Source organism: Delphinapterus leucas, chromosome 6, assembly GCF_059928025.1.
Source record: "Delphinapterus leucas isolate spDelLeu-1000000601 "Yukka" chromosome 6, BTC_Dleu_Yukka2, whole genome shotgun sequence".
Classification (NCBI taxonomy): Eukaryota; Metazoa; Chordata; class Mammalia; order Artiodactyla; family Monodontidae; genus Delphinapterus; species Delphinapterus leucas.
In genome coordinates, this window is record NC_143134.1 from 67,962,541 (window position 1) to 67,975,936 (window position 13,396).

Below are 13,396 nucleotides of genomic sequence, written 5' to 3' on the forward strand. Positions count from 1 at the left end.
TGCATGCCACAAACAATTTGAGAATAAGCTACATATAATCATGGGCTTTAACACCTAAATACATCAGTGTGTATTTTCTAAAAACAGGGATTTTCCTTTATATAACCACAGTACAGTTACTAACTTTAGTAAATTTAACATGGATGCCATACTTTAATCGACCATGCATATTCCAATTTTGTCAAGTAAGCCAATCACGATCTTTATGGCCCCCATCCTTTATGTACAGGATGCAGTCTTGAGTCACATACTGCATTTAGTTGCCAAGTCTCTTCGACCTCCTTTAATCTGGAACATTTCCACAGCCTTTCTTTGTCTTTTATGATCGTGATACTTTTGAAGGATACAGCTGTCCCTCCCCCTGCTTTTTCAGTAGAGCGTATGTCTGATGTTTCCTCATGATTAGATTCAGGATATACATTCCTGGCCAGAATACCGCTACCACAGAGACAATGTTGTATTCTTCTCAGGATATCACATCTGGAGGCACATGTTTGTCCACCTTTCAATGGTGATTTTAATTTTGATCCTGGTCAAAGGTAGTCCAATTTCTTCATTCTGTAATGACTATTTTTCTCTTCCAACTAATAAGCAATCTGTGGGAGGGACTTTAACACCACGTAAATATCCTTTTCCTCCACATTTCTGCTTAGATTTAGCAACCACTGATGAGTCTTGCTTGATCCAGTTTTACTATGATGGTGATGATACGCGGATTTTTCCTGCTCCAGCACTCCCTCCGCATTTACTAGTTGGCACCTGGCAGTTATTAAGCAAAGATCTCCTACCTTCCCCCCATCCATCCACCCATCCGTCATCAGTATGGAATTGTTAATTCCTCCTCCCCAACTGTTTAGAATTCATACTATAATTAATAATTTTGGTGCTCAGATTATCCCAGATTTGGCCAACAGAAGCCTCTTCAATCTGTTTTCCTGTGCCCCTTAAGATGTCTTATTTCTTATCAGTTCCTTACTTTCTGGCCTAACAAGATGTGTCAAGATCATCTTGCCTCAGCCCTGGAATTAACATTTCCCTGAGGAGTGTGGTTCATTTTAGAGGGCAGTGATATTAGAGAATAAGATCCAGGTGCTTAGGTGTGCTTATTACTACAAAAGCACCATTGTTTCTCGACCCTTTCAGAAGACAGACCAAAGAAATATATGCATGTAGATATGTGTGTGTGTGTATGTATGTATACATACACACACACACACTATCACACTACAGGTATACATAAACATATGTATAACCATGGAAAACCATGGACTAGGTCTCAGAGTACATGTGTCATGCTATGGAAGCAGAAGGCTTCAGGATAAACGCTTCAGGAAGTGCTTGGCAGAGTGCTGGGCTCAGAGTAAGTACTCCAGAAATGTTAGCTTGCTGTATTTGGGGCTTTCTGTTTGTTTGTTTTGCTTTATTTTTCAGAATAAGGCTGTTGCTCCCCTGTCAGGAGCTCATACAAACCCCATTCCTGCCAGGCAGAGAGGATAGCCAACATCTTACAAGGAAGTCTGCTCTCAAACATTCAGTCCCTTTTACTCCCCAGCTCCAAGTATCATTCATCACCCTTATTCTTTTGATGCCACAAGCTCTGACCCACTAGGGGGGGCCTGAATCAAGCACTTGGGAAGGTCCAGGACCTTTGCTAAATGGGCCCTAGAAGGCACCGTCTCATGATCCCCAAGATACCAACATTAGTCTGACATGTCACCCCTAACCTACAGAAAGCCAAGATTCACTAAACCCCAGTGTTTTCTGACAGCAGTGTTTATAACGTTACTGGGAAATAAAGTGTCATCAATTCAGAATCTTGGTTTAATTAGAGGTTTTACTTATTTTTTCCCTGAATTTCAAAAAAGGCTAAAACACCTTGTAGGAAACATATACAGTGCTATGCTTAATCTTTTCCTCCTGGAAACCAAAGAAGAAATGCCCAGAGAGTTAATGATTCACTAATTCCTTCAACAGTCATGTGTTGCCAGCCAGTGGACACCAAGCACCTCCCCTGGTGCTGGGGACTCAAACAAAAACCACTAAGACTTGATTCCTGTTCCCTGGAGCAGGCCCACAAAGGTATGTGCCATGAAGTTATCTTACAGGTGGCATGATTCAAGACTGGTGATATTCTAGCATGCCATCTACAGTACGTCTTCATACTCACAGGCAGAATTAGGGGAGGAGAGCAATGAAGCACCAAGTAATGGGCACGAGCAAAAGCCCAGAAGCAGGAAACAGCCCATTCTGTTCTGGGAACAGCAAGAGATCTGCTCTTGTGTGGGAGGGGAAGCGGGGAGGAAGGAGAAGACTTGAGAAATGGCCTGGGGCCCAGAGGTCAGGCTATGGGGTAGAGGGGAGTAGAGCAGCTCTTATGCCATCCTAAGGAGTCTATATATTACCCTGTGAGCCTAAGGAAGCCACTGAGAGGACTAAGCATAGAAGAAAAATGATCCAGGTCTGTGTGGCTTTTAGAGGAGAAGGGGCATCTCCATGTGGGAGATGAGGGCCTACAGACAAAGATGCTCATGACTTGGGCAGAGGGCCAACTGTCTCCCAAACGTGTTCCTAAGAGTCCCCTCCTTGTAGAGTGAGCTCTGCCATCTAGTTTCTCACATGCCTAACAAAACAAAAGGATATTTTCCTTCTTGAAATCGTTCCCTACTGATTGCTAGGTTGGTTGGGAAATTTTTCTGTGCCTTTAGATGTAGTTAGCTGTGTAAACATTTTGACAAAGGACAAGAGCAAGAAGCCTGTAGTGATTTAAACGTACTTTGCTTGAAGTAGAAATCTTTAACAGCTAGGCCACATATGCCAAAATAATTCCCTAGTTTCCCACTTCATTCCTCTGCCCAACCCCTTTAAATATATCTAACCTTTCAAAGTAAGAAAACAACTTAGATGTAATAATAAATTCGAGTGAGGGCACAGTCTGCAGAGTTCTGTAACTCCAAAATTGGGCCCATGACTACTGCTTAAGATTGTATCAGGGCTCCCCTGGTGGCGCAGTGGTTGAGAGTCAGCCTGCCAATGCAGGGGACACGGGTTCAAGCCCTGGTCCAGGAAGATCCCACATGCCACAGAGCGACTGAGCCCGTGCGCCACAACTACTGAGCCTGTGCTCTAGAGCCCACCAGCCACAACTACTGAGCCCACGTGCCATAACTACTGAAACCCGTGCACCTAGAGCCCATGCTCCACAACAAGACAACCACTGCAATGAGAAGCCTGCACACCACAATGAAGAGTAGCCCCCACTCACCACAACTAAAGAAAGCCTGCACGCAACAACGAAGATCCAATGCAACCAAAAATAAATAAATAAATAAAGCTTGTATCAGTTACAACTGACCCTAGGAGGCAAAGGTTGCAACTTGTTTGGCTAAACACAGTGGTCCTTAGTGACCTGGATTAGGGCCAAAAAAGGCTTCATGTTGGCAGCATATTTTTGCAAATGCTGTCCCTCTTTGTCAAACCACCTTAAAAACACTCATAGTCAGAATTGCATGTACTGTATTTTACTATGATAATAGTTTCATTGTGCATATTTTATTAAAATTGGAATGCACCTGCTAAGGAAACAATGTTTTGGATTTGAATTATAAGCTCAGCTTCCTCCTAGCTGTGTGATCTTGGGGATGTTATATAACCTTTAGCAGCCTCAGTTTGCTCATTTGTAGAAGGGACAATAATACGTACATTAAAGGTTTCCTATAAGAGGAAGTACATAAAATGCGTAGACTCATAGGCAGTTGGTTCTCGGCAACTGTTAACTGACTTCGTTTTAAGAACTGAAGAACATACGTGAGAACCTAGCCCCAGGGTAATACACCACTCTTCCCTACCGTACCCCAGTAACTAGCATATACAACTGTGCAGCACCCTGGTTTCACATGACAAGGCTCAATTCAGCTCTAAATAATCACTGTCCTGCTCTTTATCTCATCCCCTTCTGACTCTAATTCTTGTTGAACAGGGGCACATAGCTATGGTTCTTAGGAAGGAAGGCATAAATATTGTGGTCTCCTCCCTCGACCCCCAAGGCTCTCAAAGCCTTTGTTTACAACTCTCTTAAGGCTCTGGTCAAATGTCACTTTCACTGACTATCCCTCCTATAACAGGGCAAAATCCACAGGTCAGTGCCAGGACCTCTTTGTCTTTTTATTTGTGGCACCCAGTACACTGCGTACAACACTGTTGCTGTCAGATGAACAATGAATGAACAAATGAATGGAAAAATGAATGAACAGGAAAAAACTAAATAAATGAACTGTGATGAGGGGTAGAGACACATTTTTTAAATGGGAGAAGATTGATTCTAATTATTCACTGTCCAGAAAAGGGCAAAAAGAAACAAAGGGGAGTTTTAGGAAGAAGTTCCTCTTTCTTAGGGTGGGTAGACATGTATGTAGGTAAGGGGAGGAAATAAAGAAGGTTTATAGTGAGATTCACAAGGTCTGGAAAGTAGAAGCAGCCAGTCAAGGGAAAAGAAAAGTGACAGAGACTTGACAGCGAAAGGGTCGATTCTAGACCTCAACCATTTTCTTCCTGCTAGGACACGAAATTTATGCAAACTGGCTGATTGGAAAGATGGCCAGCACACAAATTAAATATACAGCCTTCATCTAAATAAAAATTTTCATAAGCCTCAAGCATGACCATTTCATGGGGAGTACTAAAGAAAACAGATTTTTTTCATAATGTTACTTTAATATGATTTCTGATTTATTTTTGCAGGAAAAGTTTATTGACAAGCATATCCCATAACTGATTACACATCCTCAATAATATTTCCTGTCAGAAAAGCCTAAGAACGTACTGATGTTAAGAATGTCATTTCTGATCAGAGAAGACGGACATTATGCCAGGGGCTCCATCAGATTATAGAAGTGGCTATGGTTTTTTAAGATTAGTGCACAGGCTAAGGCTGGTGAAAGTCACATTTTCTTTAACATGCACTAAGCAGAAATCAACAGTGGTTTAAGAAAAAACACAACTTAAAGAAAAGCTGGAACCAGTTCAAAATTCTGGGGATGTGAAAAAAAAATGTTAACTAAGAAAACGTTACAGACATTTCGCAAAAACATCAAAGAGTCACTGGTACACATAACACAGATATGTTACCAACACATGTCCATACACGTGAGTTAATTAGACTCTCCCAATAACTCTGTGAAGCAGTTGTTATTTTCATTAAACAGATGAAGTCACTGAGGTACAAGGTCAAGTGACTTTTCCAAGATCTCAGAGCTGGTGAGAGGCTGAAGTGGGGCCCAGAAGCAGATGCTCTCCCACCAGAAGTGCCTTGGTATCATCAACCAGGAGAGCACACGTGGAAAGAAATCAGAGGAGAAATAAAACTAACCAGGAAGTGAGACTAATGGAATTCAAGCAGTTCCCAGAGAAGTTACATTTCTTTCTTTTCCAACTGACTTACTGAGTTAGAACCTCCTCTGTTCTACATACCTTTTGAGGCACTGCATTTAATCTCCCCAGTATAATCACAGAGTTGAATTAGCAACTTGGATTTGGAGCCTATCTGAAGATGAAAAGTGCAGAACGTATAATTGCATATGCTCTCAGTTTTCCTATGTGTACACACATGACACGCATACACACTGCAGTAAATTGCAAAAATGCTCACATACCTTCACACCTTCCTCTTTCCACATTCTTTGAAATGTGAGTTTGCAGCTCCTCCCCTCTAGAGCTGGAGCCTATTTCCCCAACCCTCAAATCTGAGCTAGGCTTGTGGTTTAGCCTGCTTTGACCAAAAGAGTACAGCAGAAGTAACGGTGTGCAAATGCAAAGCCTCTTGCACACTTCCACTGTCTCCCTAGGGACCCCAGATTCTGTCATGTGAACAAATTCAAGTTACCCTGCTGGCAGGTTAGAGACCATATTGACCAAAGCTGAGGCCCTACACATATAAGAGAACCCAGCCAAAAGAAGGCAAGCTGTTCTGCAGCTCACCACAGACGGATGAGGCAACCAGCCTGAAACAGAAGAAGCACCCAACTGAGCCCAGTCTTAACTTCTGACCTACAGAATCAGCAGCTAAAGAGTTGTCAATGTTTTAAGCCACTAAGTTTTGGGGTGGTTTGTCACATACACAACTTAGAAAAAAGGATACAGTGACCCTTGAAAAATGCAACAGTTAGGGGCATCAACCACCCCCCGGCCTTGCACAGTTAAAAACCCACATATAACTTTACAGTCGGCACTCCATATCCATGGATTCAATCAATCAAGGATTGTATAGAATTCAGTATGTATCTATGGGAAAAAAATCCACATATAGGTGGACCCACACAGTTTAAATCCATGTTGTTCAAGGGTTAAATGTACTAAGAAAATAAAATACTAAACTGTTAGCTATATACAATGCTAGGTAATGAAATTTTGTCTATTTGATTCTTTATGTACTTCTGTGTACCTTCCATTATACACAGTTGACCCTTGAACACAGGGGTTGGGGCACCTTGATCCCCTTCACAGTGAAAGTATCTGCATAGCACTATCTCTGCCTCAAAAACAAAAGAACTAGTACATGACTTAACCAAGGGCAGGAAGCTGAAACAGTTTGAATGCAATCAGGACTCTTTTGGTGCCACATACTGTGAACTCTAATCAAACACAAATTTTCTCCACACTTAGTTAATTTAAAGATCTAAAAAATGAAAATACAGGTACTATATTTTTTGAAAAAAATCCACGCATAAATGGACCTGTGCAGTTCAAAGCCATAGTGTTCAAGAGTCAACTGTATTTCTTTAATTATTATCACCACAGCCTTCTGACCATCTGAACCAAGCCTAAGGGAGCCAGGAAGCCCATATGCTCATGTGCCCAGAAGGCCATTGAGAACGGAATGTTTGCTGCCATAGACGCCCTTGGTTAACTTGTGAGCCTGTGGATCCCTACTCAGAATAATGTTTTTAAATCCATAAAATAAAACAAGATTATCCTCCCCCCCCAAAAAAATTATATTGAAATAATATTGAAAAAAACAAATTTGTGGTATAATAGCTATACTTCTTTAATAATGTACTAAATATTAATACCTAGTGGCAGGTCAAACAACTATTAATATCCTAATTTCAAAGTTACAATGGGAATCCAGCAGCCTGTGGAACAAAAACCACATTCACAGAAAGATAGACAAGATGAAAAGGCACAGGGTTATGTACCAGATGAAGGAACAAGATAAAACCCCAGAAAAACAACTAAATGAAGTGGAGATAGGCAACCTTCCAGAAAAAAAATTCAGAATAATGACAGTGAAGATGATCCAGGACCTCGGAAAAAGAACGGAGGCAAAGATTGAGAAGATGCAAGAAATGTTTAACAGAGACCTAGAAGAATTAAAGAACAAACAAACAGAGATGAACAAAACAATAACTGAAATGGAAACTGCACTAGAAGGAATCAATAGCAGAATAACTGAGGCAGAAGAATGGATAAGTGAACTGGAAGACAGAATGGTGGAATTCACTGCTGTGGAACAGAATAAAGAAAAAAGAAGGAAAAGAAATGAAGACAGCCTAAGAGACCTCTGGGACAACATTAAACACAATAACATTCGCACTATAGGGGTCGCAGAAGGAGAAGAGAGAGAGAAAGGACCCGAGAAAATATTTGAAGAGATTATAGTCGAAAACTTCCCTAACATGGGAAAGGAAATAGCCACCGAAGTCCAGGAAGCACAGAGAGTCCCACAGAGGATAAACCCAAGGAGAAACATGCGGAGACACATAGTAATCAAATTGGCAAAAATCAAAGGCAAAGAAAAATTATTGAAAGCAGCAAGGGAACAATGACAAATAACATACAAGGGCACTCCCATAAGGTTTACAGCTGATTTCTCAGCAGAATCTCTACAAGCCAGAAGGGAGTGGCATGATATACTTAAAGTGATGGAAGAACCTACAACCAAGATTACTCTACCTGGCAAGGATCTCATTCAGATTCGATGGAGAAATCAAAAGCTTTACAGACAAACAAAAGCTAAGAGAATTCAGCACTACCAAACCAGCTCTACAACAAATGCTAAAGGAACTTCTCTAAGTGGGAAACACAAAAGAAGAAAAGGACCTGCAAAAACAAACCCAAAACAATTAAGAAAATGGTCATAGGAACATACATATCGATAATTACCTTAAACACGAATGGAATAAATGCTCCAGCCAAAAGACACAGGCTTGCTGAATGCATACAAAAACAAGACCCATATATATGCTGTCTACAAGAGACCCACTTCAGACCTAGGGACATATACAGACTGAAAGTGAGGGGATGGAAAAAGATATTCCATGCAAATGGAAATCCAAAGAAAGCTGGAGTAGCAATACTCATATCAGATAAAATAGACTTTAAAGAATGTTACAAGGGACAAGGAAGGACACTACATAATGATCAAGGGATCAATCAAAGAAGAAGATATAACAGTTATAAATATATATGCACCTAACACAGGAGCACCTCAATACATAAGGCAACTGCTAACAGCTATAAAGGAGGAAATCGACAGTAACAAAATAATAGTGGGGGACTTTAACACCTCACTTACACCAATGGACAGATCATCCAAAGTGAAAATAAGGAAAGAGAAGCTTTAAATGACACAATTGACCAGATAGATTTAATTGATAGTTATAGAATATTCCATCCAAAAACAGAAGATTACACTTTCTTCTCAAGTGCACATTAAACATTCTCCAGGATAGATCACATCTTGGGTCACAAATCAAGCCTCAGTAAATTTAAGAAAATTGAAATCATATCAAGCATCTTTTCTGACTACAACGCTATGAGATTAGAAATGAATTACAGGGAAAAAAGCATAAAAAACACAAACACATGGAGGCTAAACAATACGTTACTAAATAACCAAGAGATCACTGAAGAAATTAAAGAGGAAATCAAAAAATACCTAGAGACAAATGACAATGAAAACTTGATGATCCAAAACCTATGGGATGTAGCAAAAGCAGTTCTCAGAGGGAAGTTTATAGCTATATAAGCCTACCTCAAGAAACATCTCAAATAAACAATCTAACCTTACACCTCAAGGAACTAGAGAAAGAAGAAAAAACAAAACCCAAACTTAGTAGAAGGAAAGAAATTATAAAGATCAGAGCAGAAATAAATGAAATAGAAACAAAGAAAACAATAGCAAAGATCAATAAAACTAAAAGCTGGTTCTTTGAAAAGATAAACAACATTGATAAACCATTAGCCAGACTCATCAAGAAAAAGAGGGAGAGAAATCAATAAAATTAGAAATCAAAGAGGAGAAGTTACAACAGACACCGCAGAAATACAAAGCACCCTAAGAAACTACTACAAGTAACTGTATGCCAATAAAATGGACAACCTGGAAGAAATGGACAAATTCTTAGAAAGATATAACCTTCCAAGACTGAACGAGGAAGAAATAGAAAATATGAACAGACCAATCACAAGTAATGAAATTGAAACTGTGATTAAAAATCTTCCATCAAACAAAAGTCCAGGAACAGATGGCACACAGGTGGATTTTATCAAACATTTAGAGAAGAGCTAACACCCATCCTTCTCAAACTCTTCCAAAAAATTGTGGAGAAGGAACACTGCCAAACACATTCTATGAGGCCACCATCACCCTGATACCAAAACCAGACAAAGATACTACAAAAAAAGAAAATTACAGACCAATATCACTGATGAATATAGATGCAAAAATCCTCAACAAAATACTAGCAAACAGAATCCAACAGAACATGAAAAGGATCATACACCATGATCAAGTGGGATTTATCCCAGGGATGCAAGGATTCTTCAATATATGCAAATCTATCAATATGATACACCATATTAACAAATTGAAGAATAAAAACTATATGATCATCTCAATAGATGCAGATAATCTTTTGACAAAATTCAACACCCGTTTAGGAAATAACTCTCCAGAAAGACGGCATAGAGGGAACATACCTCAACATAATAAAGGCCATATATGACAAACCCACAGCAAACATCATTCTCAATGGTGAAAAACTGAAAACATTTCCTCTAAGATCAGGAACAAGACAAGGATGTCCACTCTCACCACTATTATTCCACATAGTTTTGGAAGTCCTAGCCACGGCAATCAGGGAAGAAAAAGAAATAAAAGAAATACAATCGGAAAAGAAGAAGTAAAACTATCACTGTTTGCGGATGACATGATACTATAAATAGAGAATCCTAAAGATGTCACCAGAAAACTACTAGAGCTGATCAATGAATTTGGTAAAGTAGCAGGATACAAAATTAATGCACAGAAATCTCTGGCATTCCTATATACTAATGATGAAAAATCTAAAAGAGAAATTAAGGAAACACTCCCATTTACCATTGCAACAAAAAGAAAAAAATACCTAGGAATACACCTACCTAGGGAGACAAAAGACCTGTATGCAGAAAACTATAAGACACTGATGAAAGAAATTAAAGATGATACAAACAGATGGAGAGATGTACCATGTTTTTGGACTGGAAGAATCAATATTGTGAAAATGACTATACTACCCAAAGCAATCTACAGATTCAATGCAATCCCTATCAAATTACCAATGGCATTTTTTATGGAACTAGAACAAAAAATCTTAAAATTTGTATGGAGACACAAAAAACCCCGAACAGCCAAAGCAGTCTTGAGGGAAAAAACCGGAGGTGGAGGAATCAGACTCCCTGACTTCAGACTATACTACAAAACTACAGTAATCAAGACAGTATGGTACTGCCACAAACACAGAAATATAGATCAATGGAAGAAGATAAAAGCCCAGAGATAAACCCATGCACCTATAGTCAACTAATCTATGACAAAGGAGGCAAGGATATACAATGGAGAAAAGACAGTCTCTCAATAAGTGGTGCTGGGAAAACTGGACAGCTACATGTAAAAGAATGAAATTAGAACACTCCCTAACACAATACACAAACGTAAACTCAAAATGGATTAGGAACCTAAATGTAAGACTGGACACTATAAAACTCTTAGAGGAAAACATAGGAAGAACACTCTTTGAAATAAATCACAGCAAGATCTTTTTAGATCCACCTCCCAGACTAATGGAAATAAAAACAAAAATAAACAAATGGGACCTAATGAAACTTCAAAGCTTTTGCACCACAAAGGAAACCATAAACAAGACGAAAAGACAACCCTCAGAATGGGAGAAAATATTTGCAAACGAATCAATGGACAAAGGATTAATCTCCAAAATATATAAACAGCTCATGCAGCTCAATATTAAAAAACAAACAACCCAATCCAAAAATGGGCAGAAGACCTAAATAGACATTTCTCCAAAGAAGATATACAGATGGCCAAGAAGCACATGAAAAGCTGCTCAACATCACTAATTATTAGAGAAATGCAAATCAAAACTACAATGAGGTATCACCTCACACCAGTTAGAATGTGCATCATCAGAAAATCTACAAACAACAAATGCTGGAGAGGGTGTAGAGAAAAGGGAACCCTCTTGCACTGTTGGTGTTGGGAATGTAAATTGATATAGCCACTATGGAGAACAGTATGGAAGTTCCTTAAAAAACTAAAAATAGAATTACCATATGATCCAGCAATGCCACTACTGGGCATATACCCAGAGAAAACCATAATTCAGAAAGACACATGCACCCCAATGTTTATTGCAGCGCTATTTACAATAGCCAGGTCATGGAAGCAACCTAAATGCCCATCGAGTGATGAATGGATAAAGAAGTTGTGGTACATATATACAATGGAATATTACTCAGCCGTAAAAATGAATGAAATTGGGTCATTTGTTTAGACGTGGATGGATCTAGAGACTGTCATACAGAGGGAAGTAAGTCAGAAAGAGAAAAACAAATATCGTATATTAACGCACATATGTGGAACCTAGAAAAATGGTACAGATGAACCGGTTTGCAGGGCAGAAATTGAGACACAGATGTAGAGAACAAACGTATGGACACCAAGGGGGGAAAGCAGCAGGGGGTGAAGTTGGTGGTGTGATGAACTGGGAGATTGGGATTGACATGTATACACTGACGTGTATAAAATGGATGACTAATAAGAACCTGTTGTATAAAAAAATAATAATAATAGATAACTAATAAGAACCGGCTGTATAAAAAAAAAGTTACAATGGGCATAGTAATATTTTGAGATCTCTCTTACAATGGTAATGTGATTTCTATTGTGGACAGAGTCACAGGAACTGCTAATGCCACCTTTGCTTATGCTCAAAACTGACAGAACTGTTAAATTCTAGCTGGAATTTAGAAAGAAAATTGCTATTTTTTCCCTCATGCTCTAACAGACAAATTTTTCTTGATACTAAATTGTTAAAAAGAGTTTATCACCAGGAACGTTTAAAGGAACAGCACTCAACCTTGTAACAACAGTCTTTGTAAAAATCACAACAATGTTATTTACATCTGGTGCTTGTACATACTGTCAATAAATGGACATAGTAATGAAATGAAACTCAGTGAAGGCACCTCTGTGAAGCGTGAAGTTATAGAGGCTAAGGTGGGTAATTTTGGGGTGACCTAAACTGAAACAGGAATCTAACTTAAGCACTGAGATTGGAATATGTACTGCATCCTCAAATATCATTTCTGCCCAGTGAATTTTTGACAGAGAACAGAGAGGAGTTTAGTTCAAACATGACCTCTAAAGTGAGGGCTCAGAAAGGAGTTCTGTGTGGTAGAGGAAGGAATATTTCTATGCTTTGCAAGATGTGTCTTCTCTTATTGGACGTGTGAAGGCTGATGTGCATTCATACCCTGAAGGAGAATCACCCACCATCTGATGAGATGAGTCATGGGTAGGGATGTCATCTTAGGAAAATCCCTGAGTGGATTCTCCATCTGTAATAATGATGTTAATAAAGGGTGCAAATCCAAATACGATAGTATAGATAGAGGCTCACAGGTACATCCATCATTCATTCAGCAAGGCTGGAGAGTTGAAGGAAAAAGCTAAGCAACTTATCCAATGAACAGGCCAAAAAGCACATTTCCATGTATATCCAATAACCCTTTTGCCTTCTCAACTTTATTATTTCTCCGTAATTTCTATGAATTAATAAACTGAGATATTATTGTATTTTTTTCAAGGTATCCATTTTATTAAAAAATCCTAGAGGTATTAGAGTAAATAAATTAATACAAACTATTATTCTTTTACCAAACTTATGCAGCAAAAATCACTCATCTAAATTTGCCTTGTAATAATGAAAGCTTTCTTTATAAAATTACGAGAGCTAGGTAAAAATATTTTACCCAGAAAAACCTAAACCCCTGGGGCTTCATGAAGAAACAATTACTCTTAGAGCACAAAGGCACATGCAGGCTCATAAAAATGTCACAAGTA

General features: G+C 39.0%; 1 protein-coding gene across 6 annotated transcripts in view; it reads right to left on the minus strand.

Moving 5' to 3' along the window:
* The window catches only part of KDM4C (lysine demethylase 4C), a 403,798-nt gene that overhangs the window by 55,127 nt on the left and 335,275 nt on the right, over positions 1-13,396 (minus strand). The window lies entirely within an intron of this gene.